The 17,449-nt window shown below is 40.0% G+C and overlaps 1 protein-coding gene across 3 annotated transcripts in view; it reads left to right on the forward strand.

The window, feature by feature from the left end:
- The window catches only part of LOC124595664 (transcription factor A, mitochondrial), a 102,139-nt gene extending 94,335 nt beyond the window's left edge, over positions 1-7,804 (forward strand). For 2 of the 3 annotated variants that reach the window (XM_047134508.1, XM_047134510.1), the window contains one exon: positions 7,465-7,804. The gene's annotated coding sequence lies outside the window, so the exon portion shown is untranslated. Of the gene's footprint in view, positions 1-3,556; positions 3,577-7,464 lie in introns of all 3 variants that reach the window. The other variant, XM_047134509.1, reaches the window with a different exon arrangement.
- The last annotated feature ends 9,645 nt before the right edge of the window (positions 7,805-17,449 follow it).

Raw genomic sequence — 17,449 nt, forward strand, 5'->3', positions numbered from 1 at the left:
ACTGAGGTAATATCTCATAATATCATGTTGTACCTCATTTTTCCCAGTGTAGTGAAGCAACTCGACATGTCAAGGACGCAACAAGTTGTTCAAAGTCCACTGTACAAATATTGAGCCATACTGCCTCAATAGCTGCCCATAATTGCAAAATTGTAGCCAGTGCAGGATTTTATGCACAAAATCGCCCATGTCGGGCAATTTGGGTGATCAAATCATTCACTCAAATTGTCCAGAACGTTCTTCAAACCAGTTACGAACAATTGTGGCCCAGTGACATGGGACATTGTCATTCATAGAAGTTACATTGATGTTTGGGAACATGAAGTCCATGAATGGCTACAAATGGCCTTCAAGTAGCTGAGCCTAATCATTTCCAGTCAATGATCAGTTCAGTTGGACCAGAGGACCCAGTCTGTTGCAGGACTATTATGGAGCCACCCACACTATTACGGAGCCACTACTACCTTCCACAGTGCCTTGCTCACTACTTGGGACCGTGGCTTTGTGGGGTCTGCACCACATTCGAACCCTACCATTGGCTCTTACCAGCTGCAATTGAGTCATTTGACCTAGCCACAGTTTTCCAGGCATCTAGAGTCCAACAGATATGGTCGTGAGCCCGGGAGAGGCGCTGCAGCCGATGTTATGCTGTTAGCAGAAGTACGCACATCGGTAATCTGCTGCCAAAGTCTATTAACACCAGAGTTTTTCACAGTGTCCTAACGGATCAATTCATCGTGCATCCCAAATCAATTTCTGTGGTTATTTCATGCAGTGTTGCATGGCTGTTAGAACTGACAACTCTACACAAATGCCGCTGCTCTTGGTCATTAAGTGAAGGGCATCGGCCACTGTGTTGTCAGTGGTGAGTGATAATGCCTGAAATTTGGTCTTCTCGGCACAATCGTGACACTGTGGGTCTCAGAATATTGAGTACTCTAATGATTTCCAAAATGGAATATCCCATGTTTCTTGCTCCAATTACTACTCCACATTCAAAGTTTGTTAATTCCTGTCGTGTGGCCATGACCACATTGGAAACCTTTCTGCATGAATCATCTGAGTACAAATGACAGTTCCACCAACGCATTGCCCTTTTATATCTTGTGTACGTGATACTACTAACATCTTTATATGTGCATATCGCTATCCCATGACTTTTGTCACCTCAGTTTGGAGCAGTACTTGTTTTTGCTCTGCTCAAATGTCTAACGAACAGTCACATTTAGTGATTTGGCATTAATATATGCTGCGAGGTGATTAATTATTCTGGGACAGTAGACCATCTGCAAGTGTGTGTTACCTGTAAGTGAAGCTGAGGGTTTCAGATTGTTGATATGAGACTTATTAAACCACATACCTCTGCTGCATAAGAGTATGAAGAAGTACATAATTAATTCATTTACCTCTAAGTCATAACTTACAAATCTCAAATTTACTGTATTTGCGCAGTGGTTAGACACTGGACTCGCATTCGGGAGGACGACGGTTCAATCCCGCGTCCGGCCATCCTGATTTAGGTTTTCCGTGATTTCCCTAAATCACTCCAGGCAAATGCCGGGATGGTTCCTCTGATAGGGCACGGCCGACTTCCTTCCCCATCCTTCCCTAATCCGATGAGACCTATGACCACGCTGTCTGGTCTCCTTCCCCAAAACAACCAACCAACCTACTGTATTTTCTTTAAATGACAAAATGATTACTGTGCTGAAGTTTAAGGTTCATATATTAATTATGTATGTTGCAGAATCTAGTTATTTTAAGACAAAACTATGTAACAGGCAGAAAAAGTGAAATACACTCTAGAGTTTTCCATTTATCGTTAATTGGTCAATGGAGGTTGTTTCTATTGTCAGTAGAAAGTGTTTCTAGTATGTAAACATGTTGTACTGCAAAATTTTCTTTTCTTAAGTCATTTGTTTGCAGCAGTGCTGAAAACATTTGTTTTTGTTAAATTATGGCCAAATTTCTTGCCCAAAAGTTATAAATCTCCACAATCTGTCATAAAAAAGAAATCAAGTGGTTATATGTGGTTTCTGACTGTTAAAAGTAGTGGTGAGCAGAGGACAATGAAATGAGCAAATAATCACAATACACATATATTTGGCAACCAATGATTTCTCCAGTATGACATAGGGCCAAGTGCAGCCCTGCTCATGCCATTGCACTGTTAATTTCTAAGGCTATGATTATTTTGAAACACTGCAATTGAGGCATAAATTACAAAGTGATAAACTGAAGCAGTAAAAATTCCAGGTTGGAATATCAACAATATTATGAAAATAATGGATTGTTACTCATCATAAAGATGGCATGTTGGATAGCAGATAGGCACAATGAGATGACTGCCACACATTGAGCTTCCTGCCAAGCTTTCTTCAGAAATGAAAAGAAAGCACACACACACACACACACACACACACACACACACACACACACACACACACAAAGTCAAGTACATCTGACACACATGCTTCACAACCTGGCCCATCTGCATTCTTCCTTCCACCATAAGCTTTGCTAAACTGCACAGATAGGAGTTATCCTTACAACACATTCTCTGCTCCTGAAATCTCCCTGGCCCCAACCAAAGGTGACCTACTGTCCCAACACCCTCCACCCAACAGTTTCGACCCCCTCTCCCCTTTCACCTCCTCCCAGTTCACATTCCCCTTCCCCACTCGTGTTCCACTCTCTCCCAATGCCCTGTCCCTCCTGCTTTCCTGTTAAAGTGTGGCACAAACCCCATGAAGCCATGGTCCCAAGTTGTCAACAAGGCATTATTCAAACTAGTGGTAGCTTCATAATGGTGTGGGCTGTGTTTGCATGGAATGGACTGGCTCCTCTGGTATGTTCACCTTCTTGGAGGCCATTTGCAGCCACACCTGAACTTCATGTTGACGAACAATGATGGAATTTTTATGGATGACGATGCACCTTTCACCGAGCCACAATTGTTTGCAACTGGTTTGAAGAACGTTCTGGACAATTCGAGTGAATGGTTTGGTCACCCCTTATTGCCCAAAGTAAATCCAATTGAACATTTATTGGATATAGTTGAGAATTCAGTTTGTGCACAACATCCTACACCAGCAACACTTCCGCGATTATGGACAGCTTTAGAGGAACACTTCACGATTATGGACAGCTTTAGAAGCAGCATGGCTCAGTATTTCTGCAGGGGACTTCCAAAAACCTTTTGAGTCCATGCCACATTGACTTGCTGCACCACACCCAGCAAAAGCAGGTTCGACTAGATATGAGGAGGTATCCTAAGAATTTTGTCACCTCTATGTGTAAGTAACCTGCTTACAGTACATGGATTAACTGGACTGGGATGTGAGAAGCTGCAATTTGCCTCCACTTAGTGCTTGTAGCAACATATGCAATTTGGTAATGCTAGGAATGCAGCTGGGCATATGTTCTATCAACAGTGTACAATGAAATGATTTTTTTTAAAAAAAAAAAGAAAAAATGCAAAATCCAGAACAATAAAATTATTTGAAAATATGATTATTTCCTATGTGATAATGGTGTATTTTTTGTTCATTACAAGTCTGCCACAAGGATTGTAAGGTAAGCAAGTATTTATACATTTTTTACTTGCAGCTGTGAATGTAAAATGTCCATTTCATATGTAATAATTTCAGCTTAGTATTTAATGAAAATCTGTCATTTTCATATTTAGTTTATTATGGCCCATATGTGTTTATTAGTTTGTATGTTTTCCCGTGGTGTGTGTATGTGTTCACCCTGCAGTGCTCCGAGGATAGCTCAATTCATGCCTCGACAGCTCAGTCAGTAAGAGAATTTTCCACCAAGGTGAAGTTTCATGGTGAGGCCTGATCTGCAACACAGTTATCATGTCAAGAAGTTTCGTAACAGCACACAGTCTGCAGCTTAGTGAAAGTCTCAATCTGAAAATGATTTTTATGTTGTTGCTAAGTCATTTCTGCTTGATATCCTTTATTCTAGGAGTGCTATTCGCACACAAGTATACTGGGCAACTTCTGTGAATTTTGAAAAGTAGTATAAAGATGCTGGCAAAATTGAATCTGTGAGGGCAGATTGTGACTCATGTCTGGATAGCTGAATCAGAGGAACACAGCCTGTGAAGGTGAAGGAAAAGTTCTTGATTTGAGTCCTGGTCCAACATACATTTTTAACCTTCAGAAAGTTTCAAAATAGCATGCATCCCACTCTAGAGTGGAAAGATTCATTCTGGGTATTGCAACAGGACAGTAAACGTGCAAGGAGTGTAATATCTTTATAGTCTCTTCCGAAGTGTACTGTTTGCCCATGATAAGTTGACGATTGGCATAGTGGCAGTGCTGGCCCCACTGCTGGTGTTTTGTGCTTAACACGAAATTACAGGCTGCACTCGCGAAGTATTGCCTGCTTAAGTGACACTTCTGTTGGACTGGAAATACTAAATTTGTTGACATATTCATGCTCAAGAGTTTTACCTATAACTTATGAATTATTTATGTATTGAAAACAATGAAAAATGAATGTAGATGAATTATGAATTGAAAGTAAAAAACTTATTTTTGAAATCTGTTTGCACATTTCATTTACTAAATGCAGGCAGCAGTAATGTTTACAAAGTGTAATTAACTGTGCCTGGCATACTGTCAACATGATGCTCACTATAGATCACTGTCATTTATATTTGTTTCAGGATAATCATCGTTTGAACACATGGTATTAATAACAACTTCATCGATGGCCATTACTGTTATTCCATCTTGTGTCCAGTACTCTTGCTCCAGCTGCTGCACATTCCTGCAGTAACCTTGCCAGCCCTATGCAGTATTAAGAAGATTCTGCTATCTTTCGTTCGACATGTCACCAGTGACATTGTTCTCCCTGAAATTGTTTTATTTTGGCCTATGCCAATTCTATCGGATTTAGATCCCAGTTGTAAGGTGGTAAATACGTTAATTTTTGGCTTCTGTGTTCAGCAATTCTATCCGTGATGTACACTTTCACAGCTGGTTTGTTTTCCTTTATTGTGGATAACGGTTCACCTTCCTCATTGAGTTGTTGTTGTTTCTGTGCTCATCTTCCAATCACTCTAACATTGTAATCCTAAAATCATATTTATTAGGCTGTGGTATAAGGCATAATCTATACAATCACAGAATTAGGTGGAATATTACGAACGACCATGTCTGCAACTGCCCCCCCCCCCCCCCCTCCCATCTCTGTCAGCTAGTTTTGTCAAATTCGAGAAGTTTGCAAGTTAATGCTAACAGTTTCTTCAGTTTCTTGCATGAAACTTCCTGATGAATTCGAACTGCGTACCAGGTCGGGTTCCAAGGTTAGAGTCCTGGCACAGTTTTAATTAGCAAAGAAATTTGTAAGCAGCACATACTCCGCTATTGGGTGAAAACTCATTTATTTTCTTGCATCTTGCTGCAAGTACATGCCAAATTTGTCTTTTCATGGAACTTCTCAAACTTATATAGGTTGTGTGTGTTCAGTGCGAAAATATCATTGTCAAAAAGGAGAATGGCACAAAGACAGATGGGCCGAAACAAATGTACTGTTGGAGTCTCTAAATACTCGTAATTGGTACCACATTCAAGGGACTGTGAAATTAGTTTACCAATCAATTTGTTTCACTGGAAGGTAAAGCAGAATGGAAGTACAGACGTCTTTAAATTATAGCTGATTTTTTTTAATGGTATCATGAACATAAATGCAGAACATTTGTGGTAAAAGTAGTAAATATTGCTTGCAAAAATCAAAGGGTAGTTAAAAGCCAGTCTCTTGGTGAGTTACTGCACTGCCTTTTTGTATCCTGTTATTGAGTACCTGATTATACAATAGACAAGAGATGTTTGACATCTGCATATGACATCATCAAAGTTTTTAATCTAAGTGAAGTCTTCTGATTTTAGTTAATTGAACAGTGTTACCTGGTAACATCAGTATGTGCTCCTTGTATATTTTTTCTGTTTTTTTGCATTTTGTCACAATTTTTTTATCATAAATAATAACGTAGTAACAGTGGTGACTAATCTGATTTTTAAGAATAACTGCACTTCTGTAACAAGTACTTTCGGTGAGTTCCTGAAATAAGCTTGCCCCAGTAACATGAAGAAGTAAACTTGAGTAAGTTTTTGTTCTAATGTAAACACCTAGCAAGTACTTACAGCAGTTATTTGTTAGTGGACGCTAGCCTTTTGCTATACTTCACATTTAGGGGCAGCTTGACATTGGCAGCACTAAGAGAGAAATGAATATCTTTCAAGTAGCGCCGATTTTCTCCATTTCTGGCAGCACTAGCAAAATTGTCAAGTTGTTACGGCCAGACAGGACTGTGTGTGTGATACAGAACACACGCAATTTAAGAAAATATATGATTTTTAATATATTTATAGTAGGTCTTGTAATGATTCAATAAAGTGTATTAATCTTGTAAAAATTCAAGGATTTCTATATGTCCACTTTATTGTATTTCCATGTGATCCATTGGTATCTACCTTTAACCGGTTTTTAGTTCTGATGATCAACCAAAAACCTCAATCAGAAGTGATGTAACAGAAAGATAAAACAGTTGTCTTTGTATCCTCTGGAAAATGATAACCATCAATTTTGAACATTATGTAGTTAGAACAATGATATTTTCCAAATAATGATATCTTTCTTGTAATCATTCTTAGAGAAATCCTTCTAAATATTGAATTATGTACTAATAATGGAAAATCCAGCTTGCAATAACAATATTATTATGAAAATGATAGATTGCTGCTCATCACCCAGTTGCTGAACATGCTGCCCAACACAACATGCTTCACTTCAGTGACTGTTTCACAGCCTGTGCCATCTGGATCTTTCCTACCAACACCAGCATTTTCTGAAATGCACAGGTGGGAACTCTCCCTCAATATATCCTATGTTCCCATAAGCCCCCGGCCTCAATCTTCACTAGTCCCAATGCTCGACTTACCTATCCCCTTCCCTGGTTCCACTCCAGCAAAACACAGCCTGCTATTTCACCAATGTACTGACATTCATGTTCCCCTTCTCTAATTTAGCCCCCCCCCCCCCCCTCCCCCCACAAAACCACCTAGCAGACCTACCCTGTCCCCACCACATTTCCACATGCTCCCACCAGCAGCACTACACCATCCCACACCCCACCCTGCTCCCCACTCCATGCCAGAGACCGAGGTTGTGTTTGTGTGTATGTATGTGTGTTGCACTTGTGTGAAAGTATGTATATTTTATACTTCAGAAGAAGACCATTTGGCTGAAAGACAAAATGTATTGCAGTCTTTTCATTGTCTGTCTGCATCTGAATGGCTCCTCTGTATGATGAGTAGCGATCTATCCTTTTCATAATACTTAAATTATTAATAAGTATTTTCATTAGCTGCCTTCAAGTATGAAAGTAATTGTATTTCATTTTTATTTGGAAAGAATTTTCTGTTAAAATGGTACTATTTTTTTCAGTTCTTGAGGATATTGCAGATGGTCTTATTGTAGCACCATGGTTGTTGCTGTGGGAAGCTTTCGAGCATTGGCTGGGGTTGGAGGAGTAAGGACGACTGTCAGAAGAAATCTCTTGAGTCACTTGCTCACGTGCTAAATGAGTTCTGAACATTAGTTGCCTTAGTGAATTACCAATTGGACAGAAATGTTACTGAAGACTAATTTTGAAGAGAGTGTGTATCTTGAATCATCATTGCCCAGAGTATTGTTGAAAGTAGTTTTGTAACATCCATGAGATCTGCACCAGATGTGTTTGATACAGCGTGTTTTTCAAACTGTGTAATAAATTACATTGTATAAATCTCTTGACTTCAACATATTTTCTGTGTTCCAAGCAAATATTTTGAGATATTATATCTAGTTGTGATGAGGAACAGTTCGCATGAGACTAAGTCTTCATTATTGAGTTGACGGAAGAACAGAAACATTCAGGTATCTACACCACCTTAAATTTTGCCATCTAAATGTTATTGAGAAGGACTTCACATTAGTGATGTTATGGAGTTTTAACTCTTGTGATCACATCTTGCTCTCTGTATATATGTAGAGCTGAGTCTTTCTGACGCAAGATACTTTAATCCCATGTATTGTTTATCCCTTATCCCTTCTTCTGTTTGATTTTATGCTTTAGTTTTAGTGGTGTACAATTGGAAAGTAGGAGAAAGATACAGCAACAACTGGTCAGTGAAGACAGATTTTAAGTCACGCCTTGATAGCTTAGTTATAAGCAATTACCTGCAAAAAGCAAGAATATGACCTAGAGCCCTTGCTTAGCATACAGTTTCAGTTGTAAGGGATTTCAGCTCCAGGTGTCTTCAGGCATTCCCCATTCCTTGTACCAGTACTACAATAAAATGCACAACTAACATGTTACACATAGTGGGTTATCAAAACCTTGTCATACTGTGTAGACCAATGTGTTGTCCACAGTGGCACGAGAAACTGTGAAATGTGCCTTATGTTGTCTGTCATCCCTAGTTGTATAATCAAATCTCATTCCAGTAGTTTGCTTCATCTCCATCCATTATTATTATGTATGTGCCACTTTTATGGGAGTGGAGGGATCTGTGAAAGTCTAGCAGCTTGTTGTCAAATCTGGCAACTCCTTTGCATAAAAGAAGGCTGTTATTCATAGTGGTGCCATAAAATGATGCTAAGTGTCATGGAGTGCTGTGACAGAGAAAAGAGATGGAAAACAGTGCAAAAGAGTGGCTACATATATGTGAAAAAGTAACACAGCGCGAAAATGCTGATGAAATTTACAAGGTCTCATCCTGGTAACCCCCTCCACTCCTAGCAAGAAGTCAGATTCAAATACATTTCTGAAGTAGCTGTGTAAGTGTGTTAAGTCAAAAAATAATTTTCTGAGCCAAGTAATTTAAAATTTTGAAAGAACATAGTAAATCAAAGTATTGGGGTAAAATAATCTAATAATCAAATTAGTAATTCGCATTCTTTCTTTCAGTATTTTCAGTTGCAGTGCTTTTAAGTTCACATATATTTATATATGGTTGCAATTGGGTATAACAACAAGAGGGACACAAAGGAATTTGAATTTAACATATTTTATGCTGCTAACACAGATTTATTACATTCAACAGTCTTTTGAAATACTTTAGGCATGTCTTAGACAGTGTGTTATTGGCATTTCAGGTGTTGGCTTCTGGAAGCAAATATGAAGCATTCTGCTGTTCCCTCTGCTCTCAGCATTTTACTCAAAAGTGCCACATCACAGAGCTGCTGATGGGCAGGTTGTGTTGTGGGTTTAGTATTTGGTGGGGTGGGGCAGGTAGAGGGAGATGGGAGGTAAGGAAAGGGACTGTGGTTGGGCATCTAGTGGCTTGGAGGAAGGCTGATTTCCAGCTAGGAATGCAGGAGGGAAGGATAGCAGGTATAGTTGTAGAGGCTTGTGTTAAGGGGCATGTGCTGAAGGCTATGTGGTGGCTTGAATTGGGAGTAGGTGACAGGGCAGAGAAGGGGAAACTGTTGCGTGGAGAGTGTGGGGACAATGGGTTACCTGAGATTGAGGCAAGGGCAATTAAAGAAGCAGAGGATGTATTATAGGGACAATGCCTAATGTGTAGTTCAGAGAAGTGAGTGGTGGAGGGAATAATCAGAATAGCTTGGGCTGTGAAGCAGCCATTGAAACTGAACATGTTGTGTGTGTGTGTGTGGGGGGGGGGGGGGGGAGGGGGGGGGATGTCTGTTCGTGAAGGGAGTTCTCATCACTGTAGATACATCATCCACAGGTGGCTAGGCTGTATGGGAAGTATTTTTTGGTGTGGAAGGAATGGCAGCTGTCAAAATGCTGGTGCTGTTGGTGGGTTTAATGTAGACAGAGGTGTGGATGGGACCATCAGTGATGTATAAGTCAATGTCCAGGAAAGTGGCCCATTGGTTAGAGGAGGACCAGGTGAAGTGAAAGGGAGAAGAGATGTTGAGATTGTGAAGGAATGTGGACTGGGTGTCTTGGCCCTGAGTCCATTCCATGAAGATACAATCCATGAACCTGAACCAGACTAGAGGTTGAAGTTTTGGAAGGCAAGAAAGATTTCTTCTAGATGCCTCATAAACAGGTTGGCGTATGAGGCTGCCATGTCGGTGCCCATGGCTTTGCCACGGATTTGTTTGTAAACTTTTCCTTCAAAGGAAAAATAGTTGTGGGTCAGGATATAGTTGGTAAGGTGTATCAGGAATCAGGTGTTGGGTTTGGAGTCTGAAGAGCAATGGAAGAGGTACTGCTGGATAGCAACAAGGCCATGACATGAGGGATGTTGGTCAGCAAGGAGGTGGTATCAACAATGACGAATAAGAGTGGGGCCCTAACCGTCTTGATCCTTTCCTCCACCACCATTTTCCCTGAACTATGCATATGGGAGCTTTCCTTCCAGCACATCCTTCCCCTTCCTCCGACCTATCGCCTCTTCCCAATTCACTTCCCCCACATTGCCTTCAGCATGCGCTACTTCCCACCGGCTACAACAACTATACCTGCCACCACCCCTCCCTCCCTCCCAGATTTCTAGCTAGCAAACCGGCCTTCCTCTGAGCAAATAGCCACCCACCTCCAAGTCTCTCTCCTTACCTCTCACCTACCTCTCTCTCCTCCCCTTTCCCCCTCCTCATCCGACACTACCCCCATCATAGCCAGCCCACCTGCTGCAAAATAGCACTGGCATTGTCAGTCTACCTGACACCATTAGGGACATAGGTGTGTGTGTGTGTGTGTGTGTGTGTGTGTGTTTCTACTCAGGGCTCATCAAAGAATAATTCCAAAAGCTAGTAAGTTTTCCATTTTTTGTGTGTGCCTATTGACGACTCAATGCTCCTGCTTTTCGGTGGGTAGTCTCCCTTAACCCTAAATTATTTAGATTCCACAAGAACATTTCCATAACATTTACTCAAAAATATGTATTTTATTACAGCTACAAAGCTAAAAACCAGCATCCCTCTCGTCATGCTATTATCATCCTGGACTGGAACTGGGTTTTGATTATCACTCATCCTGCCCTGAAATGAGAGTATCCTAACCCAAGATGATTCCCACCTATCATAAAGTGGTGCTGTGTCATCCACCCAATCTACATATCATCCAAGTCTATCCCTACGCCACTCCCATTCACAACCATCAACAGGGTTCATATGATGTCGCATACTACGGACCAAGATCTGTCTAATCCACCTACCCAGCACCTCATAGTTCAGTCCTGTCACAGGCTTATCCTCCCCTGACAGAGGCTGGGCCACCAGTGAATGCGGCCATGATATAAAGCAACTCTGCTGTAAACACAACACTGTTGTATATCGTAAGGACTACAAGTTTAATTTTACCTCAGCTTGAGGTATTCAATGTAGAATGCAGTCCAACTTTAAATAATTATTTTTCTGTTATTTGATGTGGGCAAAGCACTGGTAGGTTTCAAAATGCAGTTCATGATTTTTAATAGCCGGGTAATCACGGACACCATTGAAGAATTTTATGCAGTAAAGAAAGTTGTACTTCTCTGTAAATGGCTGCTAGCTGTGAAGAACTCTATAGACTGGAGCTCGAGTACTACCTCATTGAGAAGTTTATTACAACTCTGGGGCTCAAATGGAAAATGCTCCAGAACAAATGACATTTGCTTATTGAATGCACTGGATAGTTAATAAGAGAAAATATTTAAAAAATGTTTTTAAGCAAGTGCATTTCCAGCGTTGAGCTACATCTGCACAGAGTGTTTGTTATGAACTCTGGAAATTTCTAAATTATTTTGGGTAAAAGGTGCTTCCTAACTGCCCACCATGATCATTAATTGTGCTGAATAATTCGTCATATGACTAGACACGTCGGAAACCATCAAGTGAGTACATTCATAATGTAACAATGACAAAGTGGTGCCAGCAAAGATGAATCCAGTGCGATGGTTACATGCAGGACAATGACCTCGACCATTCCATTTGTTCAACCAAATCCACCAAAAAATTGTTTGTAGTTGACCAATTGATTACAAGCAAAGACCGTAAAAACTACAATTTGCCATTATATAAGTGTGGCCCAAATACTGCTGAATTTTTAGGGGTTAATTCGAAAGAAGAATTTCAAAGACCATAACACTTGAGGTGATGTGCCTGCCAAAAACCAGTTGAACTTTGCATATAGTTCATTCCAGTCTATTTCCCATGAGAACTGGAAAGTCCATTGCAGAAAGGTACAAGAGCTTGAGGAGGAATATTGTTGGCATGATAGGGTCGTGCAATTGCTGTGGACGGCATTATCATTGGTTTGAGACCCTGGCATCATCACCAATTCAAAGGCCTCCTGCATCAACTCTTCTATTGATAATAGCAATGGAAAAGATTTGTAGTTTTGTGACTTTTACCTATTATATTCTTATAGTTCTTCTAAGTAGTAACTGAAGAAACGTAGATAATGGTGGAAAAATCAAATTTTTTATGACTTTATTAAATTATATAGTCTGTCCTGATTACATTGATATATACATCATAGGGTTTCAAACGAAAAATGACCTATATATACCAAGTTTTAAAGTTACAGTCATGTATACCACCACAGTCCTATATGTTGGTCACAGTGCAGGTTTCTAGTGTCTGTAAATGATTATCTTTGCTAGTATTTACTTTTGTTTGTAGCAGTTTGTTCACGTGTTACTGAATGTTTGTTGCCCCAGCGCTACATATACTCGTGGAAGTACATATCCTTTAGTCTACAGTGTCGTTCAGAAAGTAATGGTAAACTGTTTACGTGTAACAAAATATGTTGGAGAACTGTTTTTTATTTATTTATTTATTTTTTTTTTTTTTTACACACAGTCAAATACTGTTCCTTCCGCGGGTATCTGCGTTGGCAATGTTGCCTGAAGGTGGAAGGAAAAACGCTCGTAGATTGGCTTGTGTTGGGCGGTGAGCTGCGATGAAGCGGGAACAGAGCTTCGACCATAGATATTGGTCGAAGGAACAGAGCCACACCCCATCGGTTGTCAGCCGTTGCAGCTGACTCCGCCCCCTACGTCAGTCAGCTGTTTGTGCGGCACGCACCTATCTTGTCGGCGGTATTGCTGCGTGAATACGAAATGTTATTGACACAGCATTAATACACATCAGCATTGTTGGTTTAGGTGAAAAGAGTCATGATTACTTTCCATTCATTCTGCAGAGATTCTTGCGTATCTGGGTAATGTTTTTGTATGTAGCAGTTATCATGTGGACAGTATATAATGTCAGTCGGACGGACCTTAGACAAATGAGAACTATTGCTGCCCGAGGGATGAGGAGCGGAACGAGGGAATAGGCCACACCTTCATCCTGAAGGGCTACCATCCTACATCCGCACTCTGTGCTTCTACGAAAGCAAAACTGTCATAACGATCACAGGAATTGTTGATTCCTTTTGTTGTGGCGAGAGTCCCATTCAAATCCCTTTATGCACCAGCATTAGTCTCTTCATTCACTTCAAAATAAGAAAAAAAAAACTTGGAATCCACAACACAAAGCAAACTGGAGTGCACAAAGCATTTGGTGGTGACTACAGAGCACGTGTTTGCAGCGATTCGCAGTGGTAGTTCAGGCCGGACCTCTATCGGTACCTTATGCAACTACAGTTCAAAACACCTAAAACCGCCACGATATAGTGTCTGCATAATAGTCCAGTATTTCGTACATTTCTGACCTGTAGGCATTAAGCGTTTTAATTGACCTAGAGAGTGCAGTACTTTCTTATCTGTCACTGCACTTCACTAGCTCGCACTGTCTATACACAATGGTGAGCGTTCATTACCGGATTATAGTGCTTTCCGAATTCGCAATTGGCACACGTGGCATCTCAATGATCAGATGCCACGATTACGACCGTGTTTGGCGAGTAAACAAAATCCGTTTCAAGTAGCATAGGGTACTTCCAGTTTTCATTTACATTTAAAGTCAATAAACTCATGAATTACGAATTGACTATCACTGATTGACGCATCAGTCACTAACTTGCTGTGATTATGCAGTTTGTGTTCCCTAACATTACTCAGTCTAATCACTCGCACAGAACTTTCTTATCGTCGTAGCACAGTTTCATGCTCACATTTTTTTTCCATACTTAGAGTGCTTCTTACATCATCAAGTTTGGACATCGTACATGATGAAAAGAACCACAACAAGTATTTTGTTCTTTAAAGATCGTGTGCACTCACAGAATGCAACATATCTGAGTTTCACGATTTTTTCATTATAGTATATTGTTTGCCGTTACTTTTGAGCACTTCAGAAAGAAACCAAGCATCTCTCCATGTCGAAAAGCTGACCATTAGGTCATCTGGACTAAATAATTCTAGTGGTTTTACTGTCATTCAAGTCACCCTAGTTACATGGGGCTCCCAAAACCGTATATTGTACGACGATTTCCCAATGCCGCTCTTGGGTGGTCGTGTAAACACTTCGAAATCGATTCTGGAAGTGCGCTTCTAGTTGCCGATTTTCCAATAACCCAATCGATTTTAGCTCCCATGTAAAAGCGACCCGTTTTGAAATTTGCTTGGGTTGTCAAGTTACGTCTTGTTTTCAGAACATTTGGTTAATACGTACGTAATGTGCAGTGAAATAGAAGCAGAAATATTAATCTGAGCATGAAGCTGTCGATCTGTAATATTTAAGAGAAGAGAAATAACCACAGTGTTAACTGGATCAGCTGTTTTTCAGATGCCATATTTAACTGGGCTAGTAAATTCACTTCAGGCCTTAACATGTAAATGCGACAGTGAAAAACGGTTTCCGAAATTCGGTTTTCGTCTTTCGGAAGTCATGTTCATTTAATGGTGGTAACCGAGTCATTCCATAACCTAAAGTCATAGGGTGATATTTAAACACAGGACACCGTCACGTCCTGCCCAACTTCACTATGACATGAAGCAAACTTCATATATCACGAATGTAATAGTTACGAAACAAGCATGACTGTGTTCAAATGTCCAAAATCAGGACAAATCTCATCCCAGATGAGATGTAGTTACTAGCAAAACAACAAATCAGGGCAATCTGACAAGAAGTTAAAAGCTGGAAATAAGTAATAAGTGTCCTCATGGTACATGCAATATTTGCTTACAGAGGACTCTGTCAAGTGGACTCGAAATTTGCTAATACAGCTCCTACATAATGTAGTTAAATCATCTGTGACTTTTAACAATGACACCTTGTAGTTAGGTATATCATTACACATGTAAATTACACAATACATGAAAAATCTTAATACCACGAACATACATAAATACAAATCAACCAAATAAATGCTAAGTATTTACAAAAATATAAACATTGTTTTTCTCGCTATCAGATCTTTAGCATCAATTTATTCAAGGCCAATAAAATGTTTTAAACCCGGAGTGCTTGGATTAGCTAGAAGGTAACAACTGTCATGAGGTATTCCATAATTGGATGTGGCGCTGTATACAACAGTTGGCACTTTTTGTTAATTTTCTTTATGCTAGAGGATTTAAGATGAGTTCTCAGTAAGACAACATTGCCTTCTTCATACTCATGCATCGACCTCCGCTGCGTATTGTGTCTTTGGCTCGTAAGTTGTCTCTGTCTACTATTATTTATTATTTACCTTTTTTGTTGGCCTTCATTGGACCACTCTAGCCAACTTTATACAAAGAATCTTTCAGTTTCCTGTCAGCTCAGTACTTCTCCGCTCTATCGGATCTCATCCTTCTTTCTTAATCGGAAATCACTCTTTCTCTTGTCTGTCTACTTATATATGGTGAAGCTTGCTTGATTTTATCTTCCCTCTCCACCTGTCTAGGTATTTGACGTAATGGTTTCAACCATTCTCTACATTCAACCTCTGAAGACATCAAGACATGAGGTTAAGAGGTGTGAACCCTGTTGACTCATGGAGTAAGTTTTAAATATTCTTAAATAGAGGGTCATAACTGCACCCTCTTGTAAAGACGAAATCACGAAATTAAACTAACGTGTGCCCCCCTTGCAATTTATAAACACTGCTCTGAAAGTGGATATCTCGAATTTTCAGCTTGGAAAAAGTGATTCGAATACTCGACACGTTCTGCAAAGCGTCGCGCCTGCTAGTGAAAAGTGATTTAAAGTCACTTCCAAAAAACAGCACGCAAGAAGTGCAAAATCGAGTAAACGGTAAAAGTACTAGTGACACATCTTTGTGCACGAGAACCATTTTGAAGTGCTTTCACCTGTAGACTGTGATATCTCAACGAGCTGCGTCGAACCACATGGAAAGAAAAAGGACACCGCAAACTAAGAACGATGGAGTCGCTTTCAACAACAGGAAAAAAATTCAACCATGAGTATAATCACCGACAATGAATGAAAATCAAGTGTACCCCAAGTTGGATTATCGACTAATATGGACAAAAAAGACAAAACAAACAGTGACACCAAGCAACATCCAAGTACTGACAGGCCTAAAATCAGTTATCATCAACCAGCAAAAAAGTGTAAAATAAACGTATTTGCAGATAGTCAAAGACAGAACATAGCAGCTGAAATTCAGTTTGGAAGCAGTCACAAAATAATTAGCACAGTGAAACCAGATGCAAAATTTCAGGCAGTGACTTCCATGAACTATGACGTGAAAACAGCAACAACAAATAACGACTTTTTCGTGTTCTTAGTGGGAACAAATGACGTAGCAAAAAACGAAACGAAAGACCTAGTAATCTCACTGAGAAGACTGCTACATTAGCTGAGAAGTTCAAATGTGATCGTCTTCTCTGTTCCACATCGACATGACTTGCCAATCTGGTCGTGTGTTAATAAAGAAATGCGAAAGGCAAATAAACAGATCCCAAATATGTGCATGAGATTCAAAAATGTTACATTTGTGGACACAAGCTGTGTAGGAAGAAGATACACACATCCCATGGCTTACATCTCAACAGACTAGGAAAGGACTTGTTATAACACGTATCCAAGAAATATTGACCAACAAAGTGAATGTGCAGTATTGTGCTACAGAGGCCATCCCTCTCAAGGACAAAAATAACGAATACTTGGGAGAATCACCCATATGAAATGACAGGTAAGTAAAACAATACATCGGCAGGACAAGAGCAATGCTGTTTAAGACAATAAAACCTTCCACCAGCGCAGCACCAGATGCAAGTGTATGTGTTTCATATGTGCCTCAAGCAGAAGTCAGTCCACACGAGAATAATTTATCACTTTTTCATTATAATGTACAAGGTTTAGGAAATAAAATGGATGCTTTTGAATTACTTATCACAATACTATCTCCACATCTAGTAATAGTTACAGAACACCAGAAAACAGTGAACGGCATTTAATATTGGAAATTATAAGGCTACAACCTGCTTCAGTGGTGTGATACTATTAAAAGAGAATCAATCTACAAAGGAGACTGTGTGCAATATACATGAAACATTGTAACTTTCTGGCAGATTAAAACTCTGTGCCACACCTTGAC

The sequence above is a fragment of the Schistocerca americana genome, chromosome 2, assembly GCF_021461395.2.
Source record: "Schistocerca americana isolate TAMUIC-IGC-003095 chromosome 2, iqSchAmer2.1, whole genome shotgun sequence".
Lineage (NCBI taxonomy): Eukaryota > Metazoa > Arthropoda > Insecta > Orthoptera > Acrididae > Schistocerca > Schistocerca americana.